Below are 8,498 nucleotides of genomic sequence, written 5' to 3'. Positions count from 1 at the left end.
TGTCCGCTTCACATTGCTAGTTCCTTCGAAGGTAACTTGGAGAATATCCCAAGCTTCTTTCACAAACACACATAATTGGACACTGTTAAACTGATCCGTAGCAATGAGTTGAAGATCACTGACAGAGTTTGTGAATTGTGCTTAGCCTCAGCCTTCTCTTCCGCAGTGCATTGTTTCCGAGGTTTGGCCATCAACACACCATTGTCATCTTTAACCATCGGTTGAGTCCAGCCATCTTCAACAGCAAACCAGGCTTCCATGTCAATGCTTTGAATAGCCTGTTTGACTGACACTTTCCAATGTCCATAGTGCTCTGGATCCAGTTTCAGAACTTTTGGTAGCGCAACATACCCTTGTGGTTTCAACATACCTTTTGTCGCAAGATCTCACCTGTCGAAAAGACAAACAGACTTTTATCAGGTGTCTGCTCTGATACCAATTGAAAAGGTATAGAGGATTTACACCACAAACTTCTGCTTGGAAAACACCAAGCAAATGCTTCTGTATTTATTCTTATTATACACGTTAATGATTACAAGAATAAATCTAACCACACTCCTCTTTTCTATCTAAACTAACCCTAGTGTAGATCTAAGAGAATACCCCCACACTAATCTTCTTAGCTTTCTTTGATCAGCCTTGAAGTTTACAATCTTTCACCAAAGGTTTTCAAAGTGTTAAAAACCCTACGACTAACCCATCGGTCTTTTATACTTGACCTAACAAAATCCCAACTACAAGATCTTCCAATCTTTGTCTAAGGCAATTACTTGTTTGCCAAGATCTCTCCTTCCTTAATCGTCGAGAAGAATATCCTCCAAATATCTTCTCTTCTGATTCTACGTTATCTCCATATCCAACTCACAACAACCATGACACGTCAGCTGCGCTTTCTTGTCATGCATCACCTGTCTGATCACAGATGCAGAGTCATGTTTCTTTGCAGCTCGTTGTTCCAACAACAGCCTGCTACGGCAACTGCATCTTCACTTGTGTTGTGCCTCAAGCTGAGAAATGGTAAACACATTTTATGTATGCATGCTTCTAAGTTAGATTTTTGTATTACTTATTTATTTTATATATTTTTACTAACAAATAAGTAAAAATTGTAGGTTATGGAAATTGGTGGTTGGGTCTAGAAATCAATACCATGTCAATTGGGTATTGGCCAGCTGCGATTTGCACGCTCTTATCTAATCGGTTGAGTGGGGAGGCGAAGTACTACACAATAACTTTTCGAGGCAAACATGTTGGCCCAAATGGGATTGGGAGAATTTGCTGACAAAAGATTTAGAAAAGCAGCTTATTTCTGCAATCTTGAAGTCGCTGAGAATAATTATAGCCTTCTCTATGTCCAAGATATTGGCGTACTAGCAAATTTATCCACAATATTTCACAGTTAAGAAGTTGTATAAAGGAGACTGCAAAAACCACTTTCATAATGACAGACAAGGATCTAGCATTCAGGAATGGTTTAGGTTAATTTCTGTTTTTTTTATGATTCATTTTGGTGTTATTTGCTTAGTTTTATTTATTTTTTTGAGTGCGTTTAAATTTTAAAAATAAGAAAATGGGTTTGTAAAACTGAAAGATGTTGATTTGAACGCCTTAAATCAACGTTGGGAATGGGTGATGTGAAATGCTTCTTACAAAAAGTATCATCCAAACTTAATTATTGTTTTGTTAGCATATATCGTTGATATTACTAATCTTATTTAACATGAGTATTAGCCAATAAAATGAATATTCAATTTTAGAATAAAAATATCAATTATTTAGTATTAATTTTTAATTGAATAGAAAATTATCTACCATTTTGATATATATATATATATATATATTATATTTTTTGTGCAAACTATATATTGTTTTATTCATAAGTGAAACACAAATAAATTGAAGAAGATAATGAATTTACTAAAATGAAGTTTTGATTACTTGATGCAAATATTATTATAGTTTTCCTTTTTTTTTCTTAAGTATTACTTATGCTTTGTTTATGTTTTAATTTGTAAATTTTAACCTATGTAAATATAAGTGACCATATAAAAAAAATTAAAATTAAATAAAACTTGATTGATTGACTTGACACTATCTAATAAATTATTTTGAAACCAAATTTAATATAATAAAAAAAGTCTATATATTAATTTATTTCACAAAAGAATTAGATAGTTGAAATACTTTATAAATGTCATAATCAGTACCAAGTATACCGCGGGATAGTTTTGATATTATTTAATATATATTAACTAAATTATGCTAACGTTATTTGTATATAGATTACATAAATTTTTAAATATTTTTTTTATGTTGTAAGTAACAAATTTTTTAAAAATGTTTATTTCGGAAATGTGTAGTAATATGTTTTTTTTTTAATAATATGAAGTTATAGTTGTTTTATTTATGTAGTTTTAAAATAAAGTGTAAAGATGAAGTAAAAGTGGGTTTCTAATATATATGACACATTAGTAGTGTGAATGGTAAAATTTTATATTTTGAATATTTTGATATAAAATTGGCTTATTTATTTATTTAATAATAAAGTTGTGTGTACACGGTGTTTTGACGGGCTTTAGACGGAGATACAACCCTGAAGTAGATATTTGGTTGTTTTTTTTTCAGGAACCTTAAGCTGTAATCCATTTGCTAATGATTATATTCCTTTTTCTTTGAAAATAAATTATCTGCCAAATAGAAAAGTTTTTCGTTTTATATTTTTAATATGATTGAAACTAAATATAATACGTGTGGGGTTTATTTTTATTTCTTTTTCTTTTTTCATTTATTTATATCTATAATCTGAAATAAAATAAAATTTTATTTACTTTGTATTATTATGAGCATAAAGATAATGTGTTATAATATTAGTATAGATGAAACATAAACAATGAATTAATGGACTATAATTTTATAAGTGTTGATCAGTAGAATAGATGGGTTTTTATTGTGAATCCAAAATTGGCCCATTAACACTCTTATCCTCTGAATTTTGTTATCGGGAGAAAGAAAAAAAATGAAGAAACGTCCAAACGATTTACAAAGAGAGTTTGCTTGATCCAGAAAAAAATGATTCAACAACATTGATAGGATTTATCCGATAATCTCTGAGGCAATGATATTTTCAGTTCGGAATCCCAGTAAAAGATCCATCAGCAGATTTATCCGATAATCTGTCTTTTTTTAATTCTCCGATTACACAAAATTGATCGGATTTATCCGAAATCTGTCTTTTTGTAATTCTCAGATTTCGACATCAATGGATATGTAAGGTAATAGATTGATCTTTTAATTCAATTTTCTCCTTCTTCGTCATAGATTCGATGTAGATTCCTCAATTACTAAATATATTATGTATGGATGGATTCCTCATTTACTTATTCTAATATTTTTCATCATAGATTAGGTGTGGATTCCAAACGAATTGGATCGAATATGGGTCTTCTTTAACAGGTTTGAATCTTTTTCCAATTTGTAACTTTTGGTTTCTTGTTGTTTAAATCGAATTAATATACTGATTTATCTTGAATTTTCTGTTTTCCTTTTTTGTTGATTTGTTCTTACAAACAGGAAAACAAATAAAAGAAGCCTAAATGAAAGATAAGGATCCAGAACCCTTTTAAATTATGTCTTTACATCTACTATGTTCAATTCAAAACTCTAATGCTAATCGTTTTCTTTTGACATGGTTTAATTTCTTTGAATTAGACGCTCATTGGAATTGCATAAATTGGATTGAAGAAGGACTGTGAACATATTGGTGTATTGAAAGCAAATCAATGGTAAGAAAGCAAATCAATTGTGGTTTAACACCGACTATATATATCATCTTCTTTAAACAAATATAATGTCTACTTTGCCTATTTTCTCTGCTAATTCTGCTTTTTTCGTTAGTTTAAACTACCTTATAAAATCTGAAGTGGAGTAAAGAAAAAATCTCTACACAATCCTAGTAAGTTATTCTCCTTGTAAGTTATTCAAGATTTAATTCGACACCATTTTTGTTTCTGCTAGTTTTGTTAAAAATAATTTATTTGGCCACTAATTTTAAGTATTTTTGGCTGAGAAGGAGTTAGTAAACCTCTGGATTTCCTTTGCCCGAAATAAATAGAACATGAAAGTTTTAATATTGATGAAATTAAGCCAGAAAGCAATCTAGAATAGAATTTTTAAGAAGATAAAAAACAAACAGGTAGATGGATTGTGATCCTTAACATTTTATTCTTCTAATAAACCTCTCGCCAAACATGCTTCTTTGTATGAATTGTAAATCACACCATTATATGTCCTCATATCTTGATCACTTATTGGTCCCTTGATATACCTTAATAGGAGTTTCAAATATATATCACCATCAATCTTACTTGAAACATATGTTGTCCTTTCCCTCTTGATGATTCTTTGCCTTCTAATGATTTTTTTTTCTTTGGGATTCCAATAATAAAAACCTGAAATATCTTCGAAAGTTAGTTGTCTTGCATATGAACATTGATTGTTCAGATCAAACCAAGCGGATAGGAGTGGATGTTGATTGTTTTTGTTGTTTTGGTTGGTAGCCATACCGAGAAATTAAGTGATAATAAGAATAGTTGAGTGGAACTAAGAAATGTGTCTGATGAGTAGCTCTTTGACAATGTCCCTATTTATACTATTCTAGATTGTATAATTTCTTTGGTTAAGATTTGGAAGTTTTTGATTATTAAGTAAATCATATTTCGTTATTTACGGTAGTAATGAGATTATGCAAATGAAAACATATACAATATTCATAAACTTTGTGGATTTTCTGTAATTTGTTGTCCTGATATGGTAACATGTCAACTGCAAGTTATTTGTTACAGATTTCAAGCAAAGTATATTAAATGTTTTTGTTTATGTAATTGGCAGGGACCCATCTTTCAAACGCAATGTATGCCCTTTATAAGTTTTCCAGGTAATTATTATTATCATGATATCTGCCTATAATATATATTGGTGCACGTTAGTAGTTAGACAGAATAACCATTCATATAATCTAGATTAAACTCTTTCAATACTTTTGTGGAGGTTTTTTAGGGGGCATTTACTCTTCTAAATAAAAACACAATAGTCACGATCTACAAATTGGCTTGGAGAGCTTATACGTTAATCTTCTTAGTGAAATACTATGAGATATAGAAACTCGGAGAACATCAAAACAGAGGTCAATACTTTTAAAATCCACGTATCATACCAGTGTTAACAATGTTAGTCCAATTGTTGTTGACTGTTTGGTCATTCATCCATGTTGAATATAAGCACAACATTTACTGTTATTTGTACAACTTCTAAATAGTTTGAGTAATACAAACTGAAGTTTTTTTGTCAAACACAAACTGAAGTTTATTTAATGAATAATTGACATATATCTTCTTTTAGGATATGTGGACACAGTTAGTAGTAAATATATTAAAATATATGTTTAAGCAGAATATGATGGTAAAGAGAGTTGTTAAAATAAAATTAAAACCAGCAAATGTATTCCATAGAATTAAAGAAAACAATGAGAATCAAGATAAGAAAGCATTTATTTCATAGAATTTAAAAAAAAAACATAAAGCTTAGAAAACCTCTCCAAAGACTTCAATTAGTCGCTTGCCACCATCCAAGTCTTTAAACACTTCTACTTCTTCTGCTTGCCACAACCCAATTTCTCTGGTTCGACCTTAACAAACTTTTGGATTCCATTCATACCCTTAGTAGCCTCTCGGATCAATTTTGTTTTGGTTAATTTCTCCTGCTTAATCTTGAAAACATCCATGGAATCAAGACAAAGCCTTTTCGTAGTGGATGAATGATCCAAAGGAGAGGAGAGATCTTCAATCAGTGATCTCTTAGAGGATGGAGTAGTAGTTCCTGTTGGATCTGGACTGTAGGTAAGCATTAGGGATCCCTGATACAATAGAAGTTTATTCGAGTTAATAAATTTTCTAATGAAAGAATAATATACCTATCTAGTTAAACGTATTGTGCTATTTTACCTGGTCATTTGAATCATCTGGAATATCCTCTTCTTTTTCACCTGTATCATTTGACAGCACCCTAGACACCTTATAGGTATCCAATCCATTAAAGAGATTTTCAGGACCTACACATATCAGGTACTTGAATGTTTTGCCAACCAAGTTCTTAATAGAATCAGGCAAAGCTTCAGGATCAACAATCTGTGAATTCAATAACGTCATTTTAATAGTTAAAAATTTAGCATTAGTGAAACATTTTCATTGTTGCATTGACGATTAGTTTAGAAAATAACCTCATCCCATAATCCGTTCAGAAGATTGCTTACAGGATAGCCAACAATGTCAAAAGCCATACTATCAAAAAGCATCAATTTCATCTGCCCAGTCTGGTCCATCATGTTAACATGCAGCTTGTACCTTTATAAGTATATAAAATTTGGTAGTTATAAACTAGCAATTTGAAAGTAAGCGAGTTATATATGGAACAAAAGTTTGATATACTAACCTAGCTTGAACATTAGTAACTATTCCTTTGCAAGAATCACAATAAAATTGAGGTTTTATTGAAGTAGTTACCACCTGAGTAACCTTTTTATTACACTTCCTACATGCAATGTAATACCAAGCCCAGTCTGTATCTATTGCATATATGGTGCAAATGACCCTGACTCTCCCAACCTAGCATTCATAAAATGCCTATGGTTTAGTTATTCTTGTTATGAAAGAGAACGGACTTTATATTATATTAAAGTTTATATATTTTTTTCTATTTGTATTACCTCTATCATATTGAAAACCTCTTCGATAGTTCTCATAGGAAACTGATCAGCAAATTCAGGACCTGCAGCCACTATCAATTCTGGGTTTGGGTTGTTGTCAATGACTTCAAGGGCAAGACCATCATTTGGCAACCTATAAACAACAATTGCATTATAAGTATAAACCATTCTAGTTTCAGTATACTAAAATTATTTTTAATCAACGTAATATAATATACTTGTTCTTAAACTCCACAATCTCATGGTAGTCTGGATTGATGATAAGTTGCGAAGTATTGAAAGAGTTTGCAATAATACACACAGTTTGTTTGAAAAATAATTTAGAAGTTTGTAGTTTACAGCTCATCTCTTAGTTGGAAATCAATCTTCTTGGTCGGCTTACTATTAACATCAATGGTCTCCATTTCACCCACATTGACAACTTGTCCAACAATGTCTACAATTTTTAAAATAGAATCATAATCCAGTTTTAATAATAAGACTTAACATGAGAATAATTGTATATATTACCAATTAAAATGTTTGTAATTAGACCAGCAGTCTCCACATCTTTGAAAGTAGTCAGAGAGAGGTAGTGGTCATCAGATAGTGGATCAATCCTTGTGACAATGGTTTGAGCTAGTAAATTCATTTTGTAACGGTGGCTTGTTGGTGTAAATTGACCTTCTGCATAAACCAATCCAAAGTGTTGAATGTTTTTCCATTCACCAGGCACCATATACTTTTCGAAACGATTCATACAATCCTTCTTAACAGAAGCATGTATCTTTGTTCCCTGTAATAATGTGTAGTTATGAGTTGACATTCTCCAATTTGAAATTAAACAGGTAGATGAGAAGAAGGTTGCAGTTTAACTTACATATACATCTGCGAGGACCATGTCAAAGGTCTCTCCAAAAGCGGTGGTGTAAGTTTTCCAAGAGTGAAGGACTCGGACTTGCACTCTCCAAGATGTCTTGTAGGGCTTGACATCATTGAGGTAAGTAATTGCTTGAGCCATTAAGAATTACTGAAAGGACTTTGAGTTTTGCTATTTGAGTTTTCGATGCTGATTGATGTGATGAGATTAGAATGATTATAGAATAGATCTATTTATACTGAAGTTGGTAACATAGGGTTTCATAGTGATTGAGTTGTGATAATCTTAAATGGAAAGTACGAAATCTTTTTATTCAATTTTGTTTTGATTTTATGATATCAAATTAGGTATGTTTGATCTTTATTTGCGTTTTTTAAGAAATTATGCTATTATGGAATTAGTTAACTTAGACCTGATTATAAGTTGATTGGAGATATAATAAATTTCAATGATTTGCGTAAATTGATGTGAACTGATTTATACATTAAATCTTATGCCATTAAAACAATCTCTCGATTAATTGGAGTATTTGTATTTTTGCATATAAGTAAGGCCCAATCTTCTTATAAGATTGTCTAACGGCGAAGCCCAAAATAAATAAAGAATACCCAAGTCATTGGATAGGAAGTAATTATCGGGTGGGTATTCGGATAAAGACGTAGACCCTACAGATGAAATCGATTTATTATGTTTTTTAAGTCAATTTTGTCCTTCTCAATTTCAATTAACTGTCTCCTTTAGTAATAATTGAGTGGCAATTTGAGTAAATAGATTAGAGATTTTGGACATTCTCCTATTTGTACTTCTCTTTTTAATTATAAGAAGATTACAAAAAAATACGCAATTGGGTTTATGATAAACAACCAAAAGATTTATGGA

At 30.9% G+C, this 8,498-nt stretch overlaps 1 long non-coding RNA gene and 1 pseudogene across 2 annotated transcripts; one reads left to right on the top strand and one right to left on the bottom strand.

The window, feature by feature from the left end:
* Nucleotides 1-3,019: 3,019 nt before the first annotated feature.
* On the top strand, nucleotides 3,020-5,324 carry LOC104707906 (uncharacterized). 2 transcript variants are annotated; one of them, XR_015564615.1, is made up of 7 exons: nucleotides 3,020-3,272; nucleotides 3,402-3,453; nucleotides 3,571-3,782; nucleotides 3,895-3,952; nucleotides 4,070-4,192; nucleotides 4,888-4,933; nucleotides 5,056-5,324. It is a non-coding gene; the product is annotated as an uncharacterized LOC104707906 (long non-coding RNA). The 2 variants fall into 2 exon arrangements; XR_015564614.1 differs by lacking the exon at nucleotides 4,070-4,192.
* Nucleotides 5,325-5,641: 317 nt separating this feature from the next.
* On the bottom strand, nucleotides 5,642-7,760 carry LOC147940421 (replication protein A 70 kDa DNA-binding subunit D-like; annotated as a pseudogene).
* Between the last annotated feature and the right edge of the window lie 738 nt (nucleotides 7,761-8,498).

Source organism: Camelina sativa, chromosome 8, assembly GCF_030686135.1.
Source record: "Camelina sativa cultivar CO46 ecotype springtype chromosome 8, ASM3068613v1".
Lineage (NCBI taxonomy): Eukaryota > Viridiplantae > Streptophyta > Magnoliopsida > Brassicales > Brassicaceae > Camelina > Camelina sativa.
The sequence above is the reverse complement of the archived record's forward strand: the minus strand, read 5'-3'. Positions and strand labels throughout refer to the sequence as shown.